This window comes from Lytechinus pictus, chromosome 9 (assembly GCF_037042905.1).
Source record: "Lytechinus pictus isolate F3 Inbred chromosome 9, Lp3.0, whole genome shotgun sequence".
NCBI lineage: Eukaryota > Metazoa > Echinodermata > Echinoidea > Temnopleuroida > Toxopneustidae > Lytechinus > Lytechinus pictus.
Window position 1 is genome coordinate 5,441,797 of NC_087253.1, and position 23,959 is coordinate 5,465,755.

Genomic DNA, 23,959 nt, shown 5'->3' on the forward strand with positions numbered 1-23,959 from the left:
TAAACAGACCCTAATCCTTATCTTAACATTTTTTCTGAACAACTCTATTACAACCCTAACTCTAACCCTATAAAGCCCTCTGAGAAAATTAAGACCGGTGCAAATGTCTGTATCACTGGTCAAAGAAATAATATGTTGATCATTATTTTTAGAATGCTATCTCCCCTTAAGGATAAATTCCAGTTGTGGGGACGATCTCAAAATGACTTTTTACAGAATTTAATATAATGATCACCAAAGTGTCTGTTTGTATGAATAAAAAATACGTGCCAAAGGATTCTGGAAGAAATTGTGTAATTGCTGAGAAATAAGCAAAATAAGCGCGGATTCTGTCACTTCCGTCGGGTCTTTATTCCAGCAATAATAACACACTGTCCCAAGTGTGCCTATCTGTGTTGGCGATCTCCAGTGTGATCGTTTTTTAGCTTAGATATTATGATTTCACAAAGTTCAGTTTATGTATCTGTACCAGATCTAGATCCACGATGATATAGTAATACTTAACCTTGGTTTTACAGACTTTCTCACGAAATCAGTATTTTACTGCACAACTACTGTAATTTAGCTTTAAATCATAATCAAACAATGTATGTAATCCCAGCAAGGTAGAAATGGGCCTATAACAATCAAGCTATCACTTTCATAATGAAAATCAAACCTGACGGCCATGTTCAAGATCAAAGTTGTTGTTCACACCATAAAAAGTTCATGGTATATCGGCGCAAGAATTTTCACCTCATACTCCTTTCCCATCTAGCTCAAGACTTTGATTGATCATTTAGACAGGCCAAAAATCGACCCATCACAAGTTTTTCATCGAAATCATCAAATGGAATCATTCACAAGAGTAATAATTGATTTTGGAACACAAAATGGATTATGAAAAATTTAAATTTTGATTGCAAGTTCCTTTAACTGGACAATAAAGTCAGAAATCCATGGCTGTACCCGCCAAATAAACTTTTCCCCGTTTGCAAATAGGCCTAACCTTTCATGAGTCTGAAAGACGGTTAATGATGCTTCGCAGAACAGCAGGGCTGATGACGCTTGGCATCCAAAGAATGCGTAGCCAACAGTAAACCACAGTGAGGTCTTGGGGTTGCCCCTTGTTAGTTACACGTCAGTTACATCTTATTATTATTATTATTAAGACTCTGGGAATGAACTTGGCTTGATTGAGTAATTGACTGTTTGGTTTTGACTTAAAGGCCCATATCCCTGAACTCGCATTTAATCTAAACTCTAGAGTCTAGTCCTGAGTTCTGTACTGGCCACACAGAAACTTTGTTTATAGCACTACCAATTTGTTTTATGCCACGAAAACACATCACTTGCATCTTGGATCATTGCTTGACATTATAATCCAAACGATGTGACTTGGTCTAATGTTAGTGCTCTGTTTACGCTAATAACGTTTTTGTGCGGCCGGAATAAGAACATCAAAAGTATCAAACCTTCATGTCTCAAAATCAGTTGTTGCATTCTATTGAGAACATTCTGCTCCCTGCATGGTGACTTCAATTAAAACACATAGAATTAACTCTGTTATTTAGTAATGTAAACAGAGCATCTTTTCTTCAAATACGCACTCACAATTTGCCTGTTCAGTGATGTTTGAACGAAGAAACCATCTTTGTAGTCATACCATGAAGCTACTCGTAGCTCCATGGTCATACTATCAAGTAACAAAAGTTCCATGATAATTCCTCGGAAAGCTTTCTTGCAAACGATAATCAAAGTTGGGGTTTCTCTTTTCACTTCACCTGACCTAGACACCGTTCTCACTACGTTCCTGAAACTAGTTTAGTAGAAACTAGTTTTAAGCGGTCGAAGCGGTCTTGGAAGCGATCTTCCAAACCGGTTCAGAAAACCACCTCGTGATGTAGTTTTCAAGATCGCTTTGCCTCATTTAAATTGGTTATAGCGTAAGTGAGAACACAACTGTTCATCGGGAAGCGATCTTCGCACATTTTGAGCACGCTACTCATCACGACCGGTGTAGAATGCCTACGCTGCGGTTTCAAATTTAACGTGAAACGTGTCACCCCACTGAGAGCATTTCCATAGCAACAAGATCGCGAAGTGATTTTGAAAACCACTTTCGTGTGATCGAGTGGGAACGCTAGCAAAGCGATCTTCCAAACTGGTGTCCTGAATTGGTTTCCAGTAAACTAGTTTTAGAAAGCGTAATGAGAAAGGCCTCATAATATACAGAGGCCAGGATGAAGGCCTACATGTATGTCAGACACTTCAGCAAACTAGCCACAAATGATATCGCCTGAACTTCTGACCTCGCAATTCCAAACGGAATCTTCCAGACACTGTTAATGATTGGAGCAACAAGCCTGGGGCATTGTGGGCTATTTGATTTCAAATTATTTACCTTTTGTTTACATCAAGGCCTTTCACACCCTCTCATGTATTATGTCTGTGGCCAATGAGATTTACTGGGCAACGCTGGTTGAGTCTGATGGTTAATGACAGAAAAGCCCCCCCAGGAGAAAATACGATTCTCGGCTGGGAGTGAAGTTTTCATGTTGCAACTCAAAGTTAAAGTGCCACATTAGGCGGTGCTGCACCAGCTCGAGTTTGCTCAATCTTGAGATTTTAGCCCGATCGGCCCTCTTCGCGATTAATCTTGAGATTGAAGAAACCCTTTCTCTACCATCGCAAGAGCAATCCCTGCTCGAGCGAGGCATTGATGCATTATGGTCTGACGCCATGGTGCGTCTGAACCTGCGAATTAGCGGGATAATTCGTAAAATAGCACGCTATTTTGCAAAAAATCCCAAGTTGACTTGATATTGCTATCTCGAGATTAATCCACCGAACTAGCGCAATAACTGCGTATCCATTATAAATAATCTCGAGATTGTTCAGATTGAGATAATTTGCCGGATCAGAAATAGCGCGCTAATTTGAAAACTCAGGCTGGTGCAGATGGCCCTATTGGTACATGTAAAGCCTAATGTGATTTCGCTTTCATAAATGGGTTGAACATGAAATATTTGCATTTCACAAGAAAGGGCACTGCCCACTCTCCCTAGTGCCACAGCCCAAAGTTAATTAACATTGATGGAACTGTAAAAGTTTAAATTTTATCAATTGAGATTGAGCAGGCCTTGGGATTATTGATAATAAGCCTCCCTTATTGTGGCAAATGATATCCTGGAATGTCCACATTGTCATAAAACCAAGAGAGAAAATAAAAAAATAAAAATAAAGTAAACGTATTAGATGCATGATTGATTTGAGAGTTTCCTTATTGTCAAAGTTCATCTTTTTTTTTAAATCACCGTTTATTGATAAAATGGGAAACAATCATAATAACAATAACCCCAGAGTAGACAGGAATAACCGTCATTTCTGACTATCATCCCCATTCACCATGGAAATGTGAGTGGAGCCAATGGTCTACCACAGAGTACCTGATCTAAATGAACATGATACAAAGCAACAAGAAATTAATATACATAAAGAAACATAAAATACGATATAACGCAAATTACAAGGTCCTGAGACATTGGCCATTGACAATGATATTTCATTGATTTTTTACCATACGATACGTAGGGAAGCTGATGGCATCTGACGTCACAAATCAAATAATTAAAATTCTAATTACCTTTTTATTCTTGGATGGATTTCTCTCAAACCTTCAGCAATATATTTTATAATTTTTTCTACTATATTTACAACAAAATTTTCTTCAGGGTGAACTTCCCCTTTAATAACACTGTCACACTCTAAAAACACTGAGTAAAATGTTACCCGATATTGGGTAGAAAGGGAACATGCACGTTCGCTGGGTATTTCTTTTATCCCATATTGGGCAAAATGCATGTTTAAAGGGTACATTTCAACGCAACATCGCGTAAAATTTGCAAAATATTTAGTATCCTATCACCCAACCAACATGCATGTTCCCATTTTACCCAATATTGGGTAAACTTTTTTAAAGTGCAGTGATCTGACTAGAACAAACCCTCCAGTGTCGAATACACCATGAAGTTGGACCACAACACCAAAGGTGCTACAATAACATAATAATATGTTTGGTGTGGTGCAGTGGTTCTGACCCTCATCTTGAAGTCAGAGGGAAATTGGGTTCAAATCCCCCACTGCAATGCTAACATCCTGTTGCGAGGCATCAACTTGAAACTGACTGAATTTATCCTTTATAAAGTTTATTTCAAAGGTAATTGTTTCTAATTCTGATTTTAGTGGTTTATTTATTGATTGATTACACTTTTATTTTTGGATTGTGCTACTTAATAGATATTGTTTTGTTTTATTATCAGTAATGAATGTAAAAAGGGAGTAGCCTAGATAGGCCGATGGTTTTTTGTTACTCCCTCACATCCCATTCATTACTTTATGTTTTTATTGTTATTTGTTTGTCTAAATTGTACAACTGTCATTGTTGTTTTTTACTCTATTGCATTAACTCACTATATATTGTACCCTGTTTTTAAGAGATGTGAAATAAATAAATTTGAATCTGAATTTAATTTATAGTTAGAATACTTTGTGCTTATGGTACAACAGTGTTCAGCATCTTACAAATTGTCACAATTATTATAGAAATAGATTTCGCCTTCTCGTCAATTTTTTTTATTTTAAAACATAGAGAAAAGTAAAAAAATAGGCCTACGCTCTAAATGCCAAGGATTTAAAATAAATCCAGATCGGCTGTGGATAGTGACCAGCCGAATATTAGATTTAGATTTAAACCTTGTTGATTTAAATATAAATCTAAAATTCAAATTCAGCTGGTCACTACTCACAGCCGATCTGGATTTATTTTAAATCCTTGGGCCCATATTCTGAAGTCGGGTTTAACTTAAACTCAGGTTTAAAGTTGTGGTTTAAGTATGGGAAGCCAATTGTTACATAAATCAATAACGATAGAGATATCATATCTCAGCTCATTTGGCTATCAAATCATTCATAATTGTCTAGGAAGTATATCAGATTATTGTCTTCACCATCGATGAATCAGGAAAGAGCACAGTAAACATAAGAAACGTACAACTTTTTAAAAAAATTGATACTTTTGGCTTCCCATACTTAAACCACAACTTTAAACCTGAGTTTAAGTTAAACCTGACTTCAGAATACGGGCCTTGGAATTTAGAGTGTAGGAGGAATTTATTTGGAGCTATCACAATACATGCTTCTGCATGAAAAAGCTTTTCATAGTACACATGCAGCTGATGCAGGAGAACCAGGCCTCACGAAAAAGCGCTAAAATGCCTGTTTACTCATCTGTCTCATTCGGCAATCCATTTTTAGCTCGTCGCATACACTCCATTATTTACACAGTGTCAGGTGTTAGGGGGTGCATGGATAAATTAACCCATATAGTGTGCACGTTTGGAGTAAAAAGACTTAAAGGTCAAGTCCACCCAAGAAAATTGTTGATTTGAATCGATAGAGAAAAATCAAACATACATAGCGCTGCAAATTTCATCGAAATCGGATGTAAAATAAGAAAGTTATGACATTTTTAAGTTTCGCTTATTTTCCAAAAACAGTTAAATGCACAACTCAGCGATATGCAAATGAGAGAGTCGATGACGATGATGTCCATCACTCACTATTTCTTTTGTTTTTTATTGTTTGAATAATACAATTTTTCAATTTTTACAGATTTGACAATAAGCAACAACTTAACTTAACCATAAACTGTTAAAATAAAGGTAATTCCACATGTTCAAGGAAAAATAAAGTTTGTTTCACTTAAAAAGGAGGAGAAAATTAGAATATTTCATATTTCATATAATAAAATACAAAAGAAATAGTGAGTGGGTGACGTCATCAGTCTGCCAATTTGCATACCGACCAGGATGTGCATATAACTGTTTGTGAAATTAAGCGAAACTTTAAAATGTCATAACTTTCTTATTTTACATCCGATTTTGATGAAATTTTCAGTGTTTTGCTAGTTGGATTTTTCTCCTCTTTTTCAAATCAACTTGTTATTGAGGTGGACTTGTCCTTTGAAGAGAATACTTATAGTGTACTAAATAGTGTCAAGTGTTGCAGAGTCTTTCCATTAATAGCAAGTGGCATTTGGAGACGACTCATTTTAGGCAGAAATTAGTCAAGATATTTTTGGAGGAAATAATCTAGAAATGTTTTGTGTTGGGCTCTGTTCGGTTTGGAAGTGCCAAGTTCGGCAAACCTCTGTTTGGTTTGACAGTTCAGCTTTGGTACTACTTTCAACCCTTATACATTGGAACAAGATACCATTAACAAGGAGTTTAATAAAATCCAATTCAACTTTTAAAAAATTGCTAAAATTTAATTTGTATTCAAAGTATAAATGATAATTCACCCACCCATATTCATCTTTTTTTATCTTGTATTTTTTTTGTCTCTTTCTTTGTCTTTTTTTCTTTAACTTTCTGATGTATAATCGTTCTAAAATATTAATGTGAATTATACATATTCTTGTGAGGACTATTATTTTGCAAAGCCATATCAGGCTTTTCCAAAGGTTCTCCTTTTCCGTTATTAATCTTTGTAAATGATGAACATTCTCTATACATTGTTTCGATTTCAATATTTGCATATACATATGCATTGTTTGTAATAATTGTGTAAATATCTTTTTATGAGAATGGAATACATAAATGATCAATTCAATTCAAATAAAAAAAAAATTAACAAAAAATAAAAAGATAAAAAATCACCCCTCCTATCTGCTCCAGTCTATCCTCTTTCAACATCTCAATCTTTCCCTTTAGTCTTGATAAAACGGTTCCATGACATTAGCTCTGGCAACAATTGCTCCGATGGAAAATCTGCACTTTAAAGATAAATTCCAGTTTTGGGAACGATCTCAAAATGACTTTTTACATAATTTAATATAATGATCACCAAAGTGTCTGTTTGTATGAATAAAAAATATGTGCCAAAGGATTCTGGAAGAAATTGTGTAATTGCTGAGAAATAAGCAAAATAAGCGCGGATTCGGTCACTTCCGTCGGGTCTTTATTCCAGCAATAATAATACACTGTCCCACGTGTGCCTATCTGTGTTGGCGATCTTCAGTGTGATCGTTTTTTAGCTAGATATTATGATTTCACAAAGTTCAGTTTATGTAACTGTACCAGATCTAGATCCACGATGATATATCAATACTTTACCTTGGTTTTACAGACTTTCTCACGAAATCAGTGTTTTACTGCAACTACGTTCATTTAGCTTTAAAGGACAAGTCCAGCCAAACAAAAAGTTGATTTGAATAGACAGAGAAAAATCTAACAAGCATAACACTGAAAATTTCATCAAAATCGGATGTAAAATAGACATTTTAAAGTTTCGCTGAATTTCACAATACAGTTATATGCAAATTCTGGTTGGTATGCAAATGAGGAGAGTGATGACGTCATCCAATCACTATTTCTTTTGTATTTTATTATATGAAATATCAAATATTATAATTTTCTCATTGTCAAGTGATACAACGATCAATTCCTCCCTGAATATGTGGAATTAGCATTGTTTAATACTATATGGTTCAGTCAAGTCGGTCCTTATTGTCATTTCTATGAAAAGTGAAATATTGTAAAATTCAAACAGTAAAAAACAAAAGAAATAGTGAGTGAGGGACATCATCAAGTCTCTGATTTGCATGTCACTGAGTTGTGCATATCACTGTTTTGTGAAAAATAAACGAAACTTTAAAATGCCATAACTTTCTTATTTTACATCCGATTTTGATGAAATCTTTAGCATTATGCTAGATTGTTTTTTTCTCTACTTATTCAAATCAACATTTTTCTGGGGTGGACTTGGTCTTTAAGCCAAACATAAAATATAACCTCCACAACTGAATAAACCCTAATCATAATGTTTACTTTATTCTGAGCCAAAAATTACTCTAACCCTATGACCTCTGAAATATTAATAAAACCAGAGCAAATGTCGCAGGAGCAGATGTCGTGTCACCTATAAAACAGAAACTTATACCCCTTTCACAAACCCATCCTCCAATTATCCGCCTAAGAGTAATGCGGATAATTCAATAAAAATTGCATCCACAAACTCCGAAAATAATCCGCACTATTTTTTTACGAGCGCCCGACCTGAAAAAAGCGGATAATTGTCATGGCAACTGCACACGTCCCCTCCGATGGGGTTGTGCTGGAAAAGGGTGACCTTTGTGACCGCACCATGGCAATTATCCGCATTACTTTGGAAATGCGTTCATAAAGTCAAAATCTGGGCCCGATGCCGCTATTATGCGGATAATTGCAGCATCGAAATAATGCGGATAACTCTGGTCCCGCTCCGATTTTACGACCAAATTATGCAGATATTATCTGCATAATTGGGTTTATGAAAGGGGTATCAATCAATCTCTTCACCTCTTCCCTTATACCAACCATTTTATACTCAACCTTCAATTTCCCCCTCAACCCTTCCCCTCTCAAACCCTCCCCTAACCCCTATTTATCTCCCCCTTCCACCTCCCCCTGTATTCTACCTAGTCTGCCGTGCAAACCCTTCACTGGAGTTAAGGTTCTGGAATGTGCAGCCTACCCATGCCTCGTGTACTGAAGGCCCTTTCGCTCAAATCGAAACAGCAAGTTTTGTATGTGCTAGTCTTTGCGTGGAGACACACTTGCTGATCAAAGTTTCAATCAGGGTCTGTGCCTGCAGACTATATTCTACCCTCCCTCCACAAATCCCATTCCTCCAATGCTGATTGCCTTGTAGTCTGCAAGCACAGACACAATTTTAACCCTTAAAGAAATTATACCATGTTTAGAATGAAGACGAGACTCCAAAATCTGTTTGTGTACAAAAGCATCCACAGTACTGCATGTACACAAGTAAATTTAGTCTCATTCTTCAGACTCTGTATTATTCACTAAGCAAACACAATGGGTCTGTGCCTTCAGACTAATCCCCCCCCCCTCCACCCTCTCACCTCCCCTCTACCTGCAGACTGTACTTGCAGGCTAACCTCCACCCCCCCCCCCCACAAAAAAATCTTCTCTTCCATAAATCCCTCTCCTTCAGTCCCGATTTGCCTTGCACCCATTTTCTGCCTGCTCTATATGTTCATATCTGATAAAGATCTAAACATTGGTGACAGGTTGTGTATACAACAATGTACTCAGACACCTGGCTATGGCGTTTCGCCTGAATCTATTCCAGGAACAACCAACGCCTGTTCTCATCAAAATCTTTGCTTTGAGAGTTCTCTCCAGTCTCTTTTCTACATTTTGCTCACGCTTCTCCTTTCTACATTTTGCTCCCTCTTATACATTTGCTCTCTCTCCCTTCTTCCAATCTCTATACTTCTCTCTCTTCCTCTCTTCTTGCCATGTCTTCATCATCTCTCTCTTATGAACACTCACTTTATGCATATTCATTTGCATTTTTTACTAATATTGTTACCATTAATTTCACTCATTCTTCCTTTACGCAACCTCTACCTGCACCTATTCCCTCCCCTCCTCCTCTCCTTTCCTCCTTCTCCTCCTCTCCTTTCCTCCTTCTCCCCCACCCCACCTTCCCTTCTCCCTTCCTCCCTTTGTTTCCATCCCTCTCCTCCCCCTTCCTCCCTTTCCCACCATCCCCTCCTCCTTACCCTCCCTCCCTCTCCCCCGCCCCACCTTCCCTTCCTCCCCCCCCCCTATTTCCATCCCTCCCCTCCTCCTACCTCTCTTTCCCACCATCCCCTCCTCCTTACCCTCCCTCCCTCTCCCCCGCCCCACCTTCCCTTCCTCCCCCCCCCCAATTTCTATCCCTCCCCTCCCCCTACCTCCCTTTCCCACCATCCCCTCCTCCTTACCCTCCCTCCCTCTCCCCCGCCCCACCTTCCCTTCCTCCCCCCCCCCTATTTCCATCCCTCCCCTCCCTCCCTTTCCCACCATCCCCTCCTCCTTACCCTCCCTCCCTCTCCCCCACCCCACCTTCCCTTCCCCCCCCTATTTCCATCCCTCCCCTCCCCCTACCTCCCTTTCCCACCATCCCCTCCTCCTTACCCTCCCTCCCTCTCCCCCGCCCCACCTTCCCTTCCTCCCCCCCCCCTATTTCCATCCCTCCCCTCCCTCCCTTTCCCACCATCCCCTCCTCCTTACCCTCCCTCCCTCTCCCCCACCCCACCTTCCCTTCCCCCCCCTATTTCCATCCCTCCCCTCCCCCTACCTCCCTTTCCCACCATCCCCTCCTCCTTACCCTCCCTCCCTCTCCCCCACCCCACCTTCCCTTCCCCCCCCTATTTCCATCCCTCCCCTCCCCCTACCTCCCTTTCCCACCATCCCCTCCTCCTTACCCTCCCTCCCTCTCCCCCACCCCACCTTCCCTTCCTCCCCCCCCCTATTTCCATCCCTCCCCTCCCCCTTCCTCCCTTCCCTTCCATTCCCTCCTTCTTATCCTCCCTCCCTCTCCCCTGCCCCACCTTCCCTTCCTCCCCCCCCCCTATTTCCCTCCCTCCCTCTCCCTCACCTACTGAACCCCTCTCCCTTGAAGTCTCCTCCCCTCCCCAAGGCCACAATCTTCTCTACCTCTCCCCCTTCCCCTGTCCCCTCCTCCCTCCTCCCCTTCCCTCCTCTCCTCCCCTTCCCTCCTCTCCTCCCCTTCCCTCCTCTCCTACCCTTCCCTCCTCCCCTCCCCCTCTCCTCATCCTCCTCTCCCCACTCATCAATGAATCAATAAATCATAGCCTTGTTGTGTGCTAAACTCAAACCAATCAGGAGTATAATTGCTCTTGAGATTATCCCCCCTCCTCTCTTCACTCAAGCACACTTTAAAAGATGGCACTTGACGGTTTTTCAGTCGAGTGTTTCAACCATCATAATTATAATCATCCAATTTTTGCTGCTGTGAAAGAACATCAGCACGCAATATTTTAATTCAAAATCAGAGATAAGAGGTATGTGGTGCATTCTAGTGACAATTAAGTTCCCAGTGCAATTTAAATCAAGGTCATGTTAATTTTCCAGCGGAGCATTCAATAAGAGGGCACCCCCCCCCCCCTTCTTATCATGGTTCTGAAATAGCTGACAAGTACAGGATAAAGGTTTATATAACAGTGAATGAGTATTTTGAAATGTAATTATGCAAAGATCATAAGTGAACGTACATGAATTGATTTTATGAAAGAAAACCCCTTTTAAAATTCAAGATATCAATATGTATCACAAATAGGCCTACTCCTAATGATTTAAAGGGATACTCCAGGTTGAAAATGATTTTCATTCCATTTAAGAGCAAGCTTGGAGAAAAAGCAGAAAAAGAATCTCAATCTCTAATAGATTTTCCTCAAACCTTCACCAACATGTTTTTTCTGCTATTTATACAAAACTTTTCGTCAGGGTGACCTTCCCCTTTGAGCTGTTGCTATTCAAATTGGCCACATGGCATACCACCAACCGGCCTTTAAAACATCCTTAAAGTGACCATAACAATACCCAACAGACATCAACAGTGTGTACAGAAAATATAAGACGACATCAATTGTTTTTATGGAATCTGTCGTAATTGGCCACCCCGGGACCCGCACCATGCTACGACTGTGACCCAAATAACATAAGCCTACTGTTTATAATTTTGAGAGTACAACTTTTGAAGTGTCACAATCGAGCCAGGGTGATCGGTAAGTGAGAGCTGATTATGCTCACAGCGGGCGTGCGTGGTATTTTTTTATTTAAGATATTGCTTGCTTGGTTGGTTCGCAAAACTGGGGAGAACAAAAGTCGGCAACTGCATACACATACCAGTTAAGTCAAGTCTTGGGTATACATGTACAGTAATAATATGGACCATTAATATAGCGCAGCTACTATATTTAATAACATACTCTACTGCACTTAACATTTATTTTGGTATATTACTAGTAATCCCCCAGCTGTGGCCGGGATGCCATATAGGCGCTCAAGGCCCAGTCAAGGAATTTCTTCCTACCGGAAACACGGTCACCTCACTTTGGTCGTGTGCAGCACAATGTGGGTAGGTATCTTGCTGAAGGAAAACATGCCATGGTTGGGAACCGAACCCACGTCCCTCAAATTGAAAGACGAGAGTCGTTACCACTAGACCACGACGCCCCCACACTCTAAAAAAAAGTAAGGGCGGAAAGATGTAAACCACACTTTGAAAGGACCGAAGACTGATAGCATCTTCAAAGGAAAAGTCCACCCCAACAAAAAGATGAACTGAATTCAAAAAGAGAAAAATCCAACAAGCACAACATTGAAAATTTCATCAGAATCGGATGTAAAATAAGAGAGTTATTACATTTCAAAGTTTCGCTTCATTTCATTAAACAGTTACATGCACATTCTGGTCGGTATGCAAATGAGGAGACTGACGACGTCATCCACTCACTATTTATTTTGTCTTTTTATTACATGAACTATGAATTATTCTAACTTTCTCCTCAATTGTCCTGTGAAACAAAGTTTTATTTTGCCCTGAACATGTGGAATTACCATTGCTGAACATTTTATGGTTAAGTTGGTCCTTATTGTCAAATCTGTAAAAATCAAAATATTGTAATATTCAAGCAATAAAAAACAAAAGAAATATGAGTGAGGGACATCATCGATTCTCTCATTTGCATGTGACTAATAACTATTTTGTGAAAAATAGACAAACTTTAAAATGTCATAACTTTCTTATTTTACATCCGATTTTGATGAAATTTTCAGCACTATGCTTGTCTAATTTTTCTCTCTGGATTCAAATCAATAATTTTCTGAGGTGGACTTGACCTTAACAAGGGTGAAAATTGCTGTCCATCCTCGGCCCTTTTCCATCCTTTTGTGTTTTAAGAGTGTACTACAACATAAATCTAATAGTACACAAGTATAAATGTTGAGCTATATGTAGGCCTACGGAATAATTAGAGCAGATAATTACACAATTATTGGTGCTTTGTAAACACTAATTGCCTGACAGGAAATACTGTAAGGTATATAATGATTTTCATGTGAAAATCATTATATCAATGAATAAAATGTTTAGAGCCTTTTTTTTCAATTGTAAATTATCTTTATCATGGATGGTTTATTAATTATTGAAGCAAAGGGGGGCAACTACGGGACTATAAATATTGAAGATTTCTCAAATTGGAAATAAAGGTGCTGTGGCTCAGGGGATAAGTCTCCAAACATTGAACCACAAGGTCCGATTCAAATCCCACCACAACACTCGCGTTCTTTGGCAAGGTGTTAATCTACATTTGCCACTCTCGACCCAGGTTTAACTAAATGGGTACCTGGGTAGGAAGTAATCCTTGAATGCTTACGAACCTGATCAGGGTGACCTCTATGACCTTTGACCTTTGCTCAAAAATATTTCATCAACACATATTTACACTGAAACTGAAGATTTATATTCTTCCCCCCTAAAGCAAGGGTAATCACCTCTCCTCCTCTCTCTTTTTTTCTTTCTCTCTTGCTCTCTTCCACACACACATTCTCTGTCTGTCCGTCTGCCTCTCTCTCTCTCTCACACACACTCACGCTCTCCTCTTGGATCGCTAGGGCGGGGTAGCCGGGTGTGGAGAGAAGGTACATTTAATTAACACCCCAGTCTGGGTTCATGGTCCAGCGTAATGTACGACAGGCATATTTCACATTCCATTGTCAGAAGCTCGGCCTGATGAAGATGGAGTTCATACAGGCTCCCACATCCGCGTTGCCATAGCAACTGTCTCCTGCCCGGTGCAATGACGTAATTGCTGCGAGGGAACTTGACTTGTATGGGGCAGCATCTTAAAGGGAATGTTTTCGACTTATAAAATGGACCTGGGTTACAGAGTGACTAACTGATAGATATTAGATCGGCCTAGCCGTGCATTAGAAATACGTATTTGGATTGCATCACGAGACAATGTTTGCAACATTTGAGCCTATTGCATGATGCGCTAAAATCTGATGAAGTCCCCATAGACTTTAATACAAAACTTACTGTACAATATCGTTCCATATTCTAACAAGTTGTCTAATGTATATAATGGATAAAGATATAAACGATTATTATACTGAAAAAAATCGTGTGATTCTTGTGAATACAATTTACTAAATGTAATCATTTTATACGAAATATGAGTTTTCTATATCATATTTGAAATTTTATTTTTGCAAATATGTAGCCTATATACTCTTTGCTATACTGGTCATGTTGATTCTCAATGAATAAACCATTAATACATTCATGTACTTGAACTTCTTTTGACAGCTTTCTCTTGTTCCTGCACCAAGAGAGGTAAATTGCCAACTCGTCCACTCATCACATGATTGATCTACCGGTACCTTCATTTAGTCTAATGCCATTCCGTCCATTAACATTTCATCTAACAGCCATTTCGTCTCATAACCACTTGGTCTAGTATCCATTTTATCTTAATTCATTTCGCGCAATTAACACTTAGTCCGATTAGACCAAATGATGTATGGACTAAATGGCTATTAGACCAACCGGTTATTAGATGAAATGGTGAGTGGACAAAATGGCAATTAGACCATGTGGATAGTGGATGAACTGATGGTAGACCAAATGATAAGAGTCAAGTTTGGAATTGGACAAATCGACATTCGACCAATCATAAATAAACCCCAAGAGAGAGAGAGGGGGGCTGGGTCATTCTTGTAGTGCAATGGGCCATGAAAATATACAAACATCTTGAATCTCATAGTAAACAAACTACCAACTTGATGATGGGGGCTTGGAAAAGGAAATTGACATCTCCTATAAAACAATTTTCACAGAGTTCACTACTTTTTAGGGCTACTGTATTTTTCGAAGTCATGGAGATTACATAAATCTTGATATTCCAGGGAATAATTTGGTTTAAATTTCAAATTTGATTAGCATTTTTGGTCATAAAAGACAAGTCCTCAACTGCGTTCTGTACAGTCCCATGTAAGAATATGCTACACAAAAGACTTCATATTGTGTAACAGTCTATATTGTGGAGCAAATTGCGATGCGATACCAGGAAAATTATTCCGCATAATCTCGTAAAAATATAAGAACGAAAATCAGAGCTTGTAAGATTGCATCAATGCACTGTATGAATTTATATGATCTCAGATTCTATCATATAGGCCTCCAGTATTATTTTCTAAACATGCATGAAAAATAATCAATATCCCGGGGCAGATTCCAGGAATGCAGTACAGTAACTTGCCTCCAATACAAAGTACTGCAAAAATCAATCACAAGTCAATCCATAATCAAATGCATGTTTTTGATTGGCTGAAAGACAAGTTGCAATCAATTCGTCTGAGTTCCGTTTTTTGAAACATCCCCGATCTCTCCCTACAAGCTCCTAGACGTTTAAGAGTCTGGCAAAATTCTTAGAAGAAGAAATTAGACCAAACGCTCTCACATCTGTTTGAACTACGTTTTTAAATAATCAGTAAGGTAGACCGATCATTTCCTCACAAGACAGAAACATTTTAACCAACCTACAATTGGTTCAAATGTGAAGCTATGAACTGTTGGTTAAAGCAAAATTGCATGCAAAATGATTTAGTAGTGGTGTTGTGGCTCAGTGGGTAAGTCTCCGGACTTTGAACCACAAGGTCCGGGGTTCAAATCCCACCGCAGCACTTGCGTCCTTTGGCAAAGCTTTTATCTACACTTGCCACACAGGTGTAGTAATATGGATTCAAGATTTTCTTTCTATATAAATATAAAAGCATAATCTACACTAAAAATTTCACAATCCTACAAAAAAAACAATTATCATATATTTCATAATTGCCTACAAAAATTTGGGGGTATTTTTTCATTGTAGTGGTGGTGGTGGTGATGGTGGTGGCGATGCTCTAATCAGCTGGGCCAGACAAGTTCACTGCGTCCTACAAATCTATCTCAGTCCCACATAATCAATTTTGTGTCTTGTTTCTGGTTGATGATAGACATGTTCAAGAATCCTGACCTTTCAATTATAATACCAAGCTTATTATCTCATCAAAAATAGAAATGAGGCTATCAAACTGACGGGTGGTTAATATCCTTGACATCAAATGGGACAGGGCAAAACTCCCTTGCCTAATTTAAAGCACGGACCTCAGAGGAAAGTCACCAGCTAGATTTGAAGAAGCTTTCACGGTGAGCAAATCTGTAAAAAATGTGTAAAAGTGGCCGTTTTGAAGCCGTTTCACATACAAAACGTGATGGAGAAATCTAGATGGACAAAATTAATTGTTTTCTTTAGCAATTTTCAAAATGGGATACAAAATGGCTATACAGCTAGGGAAGACAATACAGCTACAAAAATTGAAAAGGAGTAGTGGGGCTTGTAATCCTGCTGCCTCGTTTCAAAGGTCCACTATATTTGCTTTTAACTTTTTTAAACATTGATGATTATAATACGACTCATAGCAAATATACATATACCCGGTAGTAAGGTCCTACCTTACATTTATGGATGTCAGAATTAAATATCATTGCAAGTTCACTCAAAATTTTGCAAGTTTAACTTTCACGTCTATATACATGTATCATCTGCCAAAAATATTTCAAGGATACTTTTTATTTATTTTACTTTATATATTTCATATTTATACTGCAGAGTTGGCCTGTTTAGTTTATATGAAAACCTGCTTCACAAAGGTGCCTTGCACTTAAACAAACATCATTCAACATGAAAATACAGAGTCAGATAACGTCATAAACTATTATATGTTCAGGGACAAGTCAAAAGTTGTGATTTAAAAGTGACCAGAGAAGGATTTTTGTGATTTTTGATGTCTCTTGCAATCTTTCCAAAACAATTTAACAGATCTATATGTTTTAAAGATGAAGCAAAGTTATGATTTGAATAAAGGAGAATTTTGTTTGTTGAAATAAATTATGCTCCCTGTAATCTTGTAGGCCTATTTATTTGACTTCTGACATTCCCTGACTATGTGTTTGTTTAAAGACAGGTCAAATGTTGTGGTTTGAAAAAAAAAGGAATTCTTTATAAATGCTGATAACAAATCATGCTTAACTTTTAATCTTGTGAATTGTGACATGCATGCCCTGATTATGGGTATGTTTGTAGACAACCAAAAATTGCGATTCGAATAGAAAATTTCTGAGCATTCAATCTTATACAGTAGGCCTACATGTATTTATTTGAATTGTGAACTGGCCTGATGTCAGGGTGCTATTAAAGTTACCCCCAACTCTCGGCCTACACAGGTACATCCGTCAACATCACTGACCTCATAACAAACAAAAACACAAACACGTGGGACTACAACACGAAACAGAGACACAAGAATGAACACGTGGGACTGACAATGTGAGACGTCGGGTGAATGTAACTGCCAAAGTTCGTTAGCGCAGTAATGGATACGCATTAGCGCTCGACTGGTGATGTCATTTGGGTGCTAATAACCAGGGCCACGCCAAAGCGATAGCTATGAAATGGGTTTACCAGTCGAAGAACAAGCAAAGAAAGACATAGATTTGTTGCAACGCTGGCCTGCCTGACTGCATGGGCGTGACAAACGCAGGGACATGCCTACTTGACGTCCTTGGGCTGTATCAGCCTCGCCCCTTTTCCTAATCACATTGCTTCATCATGTCTCTAATTATGGCCATTTATTGAGTCTTTCAGACCAAAAGACACGCACTCGGAAGCGAGGTTGGACTGTAATTATTGAGCCAATCTACAAGACCTTGATTAGGGTAAAACTATATGACTTGCAACTGGTGAATATACATGTACATTTCAACTGGTTATTTTGTGCATTATGTTAAAGGGGAAGTTCACCCTGACAAAAGGTCTATTGCAAAAATAGCAGACAAAATAATAAATGTACTGTTGAAGATTTGAGAAAAATCCGTCGAAGAATAAACAATTTATTAGAATTTTAATCATATGATTTGTGACGTCGTATGCCAGCAGCTTTCCTACATACATGGTGAAAATAAATGAAATGTCATTTTCTCAGAAAATTCAAAATGGTATTTTATCTTTTTACTGTACATTCAGTATAACAATAGACCAATCATTTCACACCCGTTCCTAAAAAGAAAACACAAATAAGTCATCACCAACCATTTGATATTAAATAACATACATGTAAGTCATAACATAACATAACACATGGGGCAGCTGCTCGTTTACGACATCACAAATCCAAAACTTAAGATTCTAATAACTTTCTTAATCTTTCATGGATTTCCCTCAAACCGTCACAAATATTTTTAATTGTTTTTTCTGCTTTTTTTACAACAAACTTTTCTTCAGGGTGAACTTCCCCTTCAATATTCTTTATAAAGCTATATTATTATTGTTCTTTTTAATAGTAGTAGTAGTACCATTATTGGTATCATCGTTATTAATATTACTACTATAATCATTATCATTACATGTACGTTTTCGGTACTTTTTCCATACAGTCCAAAACAGTTAGTCAGTTACCAAATGAAATTATGGAATTAAAGATAAATGCCAGTTGTGGTGACGATTTCAAAATGAGTTCGTAACTTTCTTGTGAAATCAGTGTTTACTGCAACTACTTTCATTTATCTTTAAATCTTAAAACAAACTACCAAAAAGATGGTTTTTCAATGCTTTTTAATTCAATTATCATTGAAAAACACTTAGTGTAACAGTATCAAGAGATAACAGTGCTTTGAAAACAAAGTTACTATCAATCCTCACATCAGTGTATAGGATTAGTCAATGAATACCCTGTCAAAATACCAGATCTCTTAATACCCCTCCCCCTCTTTCCCTGACTTTACCCTAACTTTTCTTTCTCGAAAAAGGAGCCCTCCCCCACCCCGCCCCCATGTCTTTTCCATGACTTTTCAGTTAATTGTCAAAATCCTTCCCAGAATTTCCCCTAACTTTTTTTTCTGGAAAAGATGCCCCGCCCCACATGTGATTTTCCATAACTTTTCAAGCCAAAAAATGTCAAACCCTATCCTAAATTGACCATAATTTTTTTTGGGGGAAAATGAGCCTCTATGTCATTTCCAGCAATATTCAATAATCAGTTGTCAAAATCCTTCACTGATTTTCCATTAATATTTTCTGGAAAAAGACCCTCCCCAACCCATGTCATTTCCATGACTTTTTATGAAGAAATTGTCAAAATTCTCTGAATTTCCCTGAAACTTTTTTTTCTGAAAAAGGAGCCCCCCCCCCTTCCAGCGCCCATCTCTAACTTTCAAGAAATTTGCTGAACCTATATGAACCCTGGTATATGTTCCAGAGAGTTTATCGGCCTCGAGGCATGATCCATTCCTGGAATAAAATCATTGATGAATTTAACAAACACTGACCAATATCATTTTCAGGAACGTCAGAGGGCAAAAGGAAGTCGACCCTGATTGAAAATACTGTCTTTCTAGTTCACAGACAGCACTAACCCATACAGTTGATGTCTATATTATAAGGTCAAGATAATTTGGTTTTTATTTCTCAAATTGGCAAACATTTTCAATTTTAATTTCTTTCTAGTACTTCAAAAATAAAATATCAATATAAATATATACAAAAAGTTTTCAATTTGCATAATTTTCAAAGAGTTTTTTTTTGGTTGCCTTCGTCACGTTGTCAATTAAAGTTAAATGGCTTTTTTTTAACGGTCCCATGAACATGCAACTAGAAATGGTATAATTTAAAACAGTACATTCTCTTTTTAATCATAACAATTGTAATCGTATTTCCATGAATGGCAAAGAAGAAATGTTCAAATTCACTCAATGTATTCTTTCTTGACCACAAGGGCAACACCCTCTGTTTTACTTTTAAATACGAATGTCGTCTTAGGTAACTTTATTTATTGAATTGTGTTCCTCAAATCTAAGATTATGTTATATATATTATATTATGTCTTGCAGTATTTTCGACCTTGTTATGTTAATATCATATCATGTACAATTGTGAAACGGAAATCAATAAATCAAATCAAACCAAATCAATGCACTAGAATTGTTATTAGGCCTATTTCATACAGTAAACTTCATTTTCTAAACATAATAATTTTAATCAATTTTTTAAATCGTATTCTAACTGCAACCAAGGAGTTAGCAGCACTATTCAGGATAGACAAAAACTGCAACAGTGCTAATATAAGTATTAAATAGACACCATTCTCACTACCTTCCTAAAACTAGATTAGTGGAAACTAGTTTAACGTGTAGTGAGAACGGTCAAAGCGATCTTCCGAACCAGTTCAGAAAACCACCTCGCGATGTAGTTTTTTTAGATCGGTTTGCCTCGTTAAACTGGTTTTAGCGTAAGTGAGGACACAACCATTTTCCGGGAAGCGATCTTCACACATTTTGAGCCCGCTACACAACACGACAGGTGTAGAATGCCTACGCTGCGGTTTCGAATTTCGCGCGAAACTATCACCCCACCGTGAGCACTTCCATAGCAACAAGATCGCTTTATATGAAGTGATTTTGAAAACCACTTTCGTGTGATCAAGTGGGAACGCTAGCAAAGCGATCTTCCAAACTGCTCTCCTGAACCGGTTTCGAGTAAACTAGTGTTAGAAATCGCAATGAGAATGGCCTCAAAGAGACACTGACAGCCGCCCTCTAAAATTTCGCAGTTGATCCGTCCCTTTAAGTCATATACAGGAAGTTTTCTCACCCAGCACCAGTCGGAGAGATAATTTAATTGAGCACAGTCACAAGGTTTGTCTCTGAACAAGGGGGGAAATGGCTCAACCATACAAGAAAGAGCACTTTCCACAAGTTCAAGTTCAAATCGAAGCGTCAGGGCCGTCCTGTGGCGAGAAGCTCAAACTCGAAGGGGGAGCCCAAAATAGGTTTGGAAGTTTATGATATGAAGTTTAAGTCCTTGAGCATTTTCGGATTATGACATAGTAGGTAAGCCTTGTAAACCACAACACCTTTAATAAAACCAGCAACTCCCAATGTAATTGTGATCAAATCTTCCAAGTTAAATTTTAAACTGATTTTACTTCGATTAAATCTGTCTTCCTCTTCTTTTTTCTTACTCTTCTCCGTAGCTCATAACCCCCTTCCTTCCATTTCTTTCCCCCATCTTTCCCCTTCTCTTTCCCTCCCTTTTAATGCCTCCCCTGAAACTTTTCCTACATTAAATACCGGTATTCAAATATTGAAATCAGTGTGGGACAAACATTCAAATATTAGGATAATTATTTTCCATTTCCTCAGGACTGTCTGTCTCTTGTATTTTCCCCTTCTTTTCTTTTTCTCCCCTTTTCTCTACCCTGCCCTCAATTCTTTCTTAACTATTAAAGAAAAAATGCAAATATCGAAATCAGTGCAGGACAAATATTCAAATATTAGGAAAATTATTGCCAATTTCCTCCTATCTGTCTCTATTTTATTTTCCCCTCCCTCCTCCCCCCTCCCCCTCTCTTTCTCCCTAAGTTTTCCTACACTATTTAATTTCTAACAAATGAAATCAGTGTGGGATGAATATTTGAATATTTGGATAATCAATGTCAATTTCCTCCCCTCTGTCTCTTGTTCTTCCCCTTTCTCTCTCTTCCCCCCCCCCCCCCTCCCCACTCAAATTTTTTTCTATGCTGTTTTAAACATTTTGTAAATATTGCAATCACTGTGGGTCAACTATTCAAATATTTAGATAATTGATGTCAATTTCCTCCCCTCTGTCTCTTGTATTTCCCCCTTCCTCTCTCTCTCTCCCGTTCTCATTTTTTCTACACTGTTTAAAAATTTCAGATGAAATCAGTGTGAGACAAATATTCAAATATTGGGATAATTATTGCCTATTTCCTCCCCTCCCTCTCTCTTCCCCCCTCCCTCTATCCCCCCCCCCCCCCCTCCCTCTCTCTCCTCCACCCTCAAGTTTTCCTACACTGTTCCTTATTTTCCAATATTGAAATCAGTGTGTAGCTGTTCAGATATTAGGAATACTATATTTTATTTCCATTTGATAGCTACAAATGGAGCTCATTTGCATTATTCAAAATCAAAAAGCATACAGCCTGTCTGTAATTAATCATACATTTATCATCCTGAAATAAAATGTAAATAGTGTCAATTCATCAAATCATTTCCCTATTAAAAACGTAATTATAACTAATGTTGTAAGTTGGGGCAAAAGTAGGTTCGGATATCGGTTCAGATTTTTCACTTGAAAAATCGAAATCGGTTCGGATATCGGGTCGCTTATATATATGGAAATCTAGATTCAGAGAAAATATCATATTAACAATTAGCATTATTATTCCACCAGAATTGATTCAGCATGCAAAGAGTTAAGCATAGCATATAAAGCCATCTGGCTGTACTTACATTTGCTTCAAGTTCAAAGGCATAGAACCTACTATGTAAGAGAATCCAAATTGTACGATTTCCTGAGTTTATTCCACAATGAAACTCCTACAAGGTTCGTTCATGAACGTATGAAGAGCACCAGGGGCTGTATCGAAGGTCACAATAAGGTTGTCAATCGGAGGAGTAATCAAGAGACAACGGACATCTCTAAAGGCCTAGTATCAACCCTGCAATGACAAAAGAGATCATACAATAATCAGGTACAAAGGAATAAATTTTGCAGTGATTGTGAATGGTGTTTCTTTGACAGATGTCAACTGGAAGGAAGTGCAAGTGAGAGATCACAAAACGCTGTGATTCGGAAAGATACACACATCCCGGGGAGAGAGCAGGGCCACGTTCACTACCATGGCAAAAATCTTAATTTGCTTTTCCCCTGGTTGTACGAGGACGACGACAGAGGCGCATTCTGTTACGAAAAGCCAATCTATGAATAAATTGATCCCCGGCCCGTGTCAGCCGGCAGCCTGGAAAATCACGGTAAATTAACATAAGTCGGAATTACTGGACGCGGTGCTTGCTTACGTTGCGTCGATGACCTTGCCTGGCATTACGGCAGCCGAGCTGGGATGGAAGGATGGGAGACGGAGCTGTCAAGCAAACCGGGATGATCGGGGGAAAATGAAATTAATGAAGTGGATAGATTTTACAGAAGGCTGACCAGAGAAATGCAAGCAAGCCCCAGTAACCTCCACTAGGCACTATTAGGCAGTTGCGAGAGGAGAGCGAAAAGAGTATTCCAACAAAGCATGTAGCAATACTCAAGCGTGCATCGAGGAGAGCAAAATGTGCCAGTGTGTCTCTGCATGGAGATATGCTCTGTGTGTATAGACAGATAATGCTGTGTGATATTGGCCAACGGGACAGTGTGATGTCATTTTATTGCGGGGTGCACGCTGGCTGGCTGGCTGGGGTCTCCTTGTGTTGAGTGGTTCTAGCTGGAGTAGCTGGAAAGGGAGGGTATGGCGATGATGGGAAAAGGTGCAATCACTGTTGACAGAGAGTATACTGCCCCTACCTGGAAATCGGTGGGGAAGGGATGGGGGGTAGAGGAGGGTGGGTGGGGTAGGGGGAGGGTTGGGGAAAGGGATGGGGAAGGGGTGGGAAGGGGGAAGGTGAAAATAATAAGGAAAACTCTAGAAGGATGGGGAATGGTGGTGGAACAAAGAGATGGCAAGGGATGGGATGGAGATAAAGAAAGGGATGGGAAAGACAAGTGAAGAAGAGATGGGGAAATGGTCGGGAAAAGGGGGCGGGAAAGGTAGGGAAAGGAATAGAGGAAGTGATGTGGAAAGAGAATACTTGCCAAGTGTATCGTTTTGTTTCCAATAGGCCTACTTGTTCAGGTTAGGGTTTCACACGCCAATACTTGTTAAGGGGGTGCATTTTCAGAATATGGAAAATATTTGCTTAGGCTGCTTTTCGAGACCCAATGGTCACGCATGGTATCCACTCGTCAATGGAAGTGCCCCCCCCCCCCCCCGGGAAGGGGTAGGGAAGAGAAAACAAAAGAAGGGGACAACTATTCATTTTTTTTCACCATCCATCATTCATTTATTCACTCATCATATCAATCTATCCTTCATCAAAATCTCTCATTCCTCTTTAACAAGAAAACAGTCACTGTGCACGCACAATAAAAGATTATCAACACAAGCCAAACTTTATA

At 38.8% G+C, this 23,959-nt stretch overlaps 1 long non-coding RNA gene across 1 annotated transcript in view; it reads right to left on the reverse strand.

The window, feature by feature from the left end:
• LOC129268400 (uncharacterized) overlaps window positions 1–23,143 on the reverse strand; it is a 32,340-nt gene extending 9,197 nt beyond the window's left edge. Inside the window, exons 1-2 of the long non-coding RNA XR_010294590.1 lie at window positions 22,816–23,143; window positions 22,249–22,457 (exon numbers count right to left, since the gene is read on the reverse strand). This is a non-coding gene — a long non-coding RNA (uncharacterized LOC129268400). The remainder of the gene's footprint in view (window positions 1–22,248; window positions 22,458–22,815) is intronic.
• Window positions 23,144–23,959: the final 816 nt, after the last annotated feature.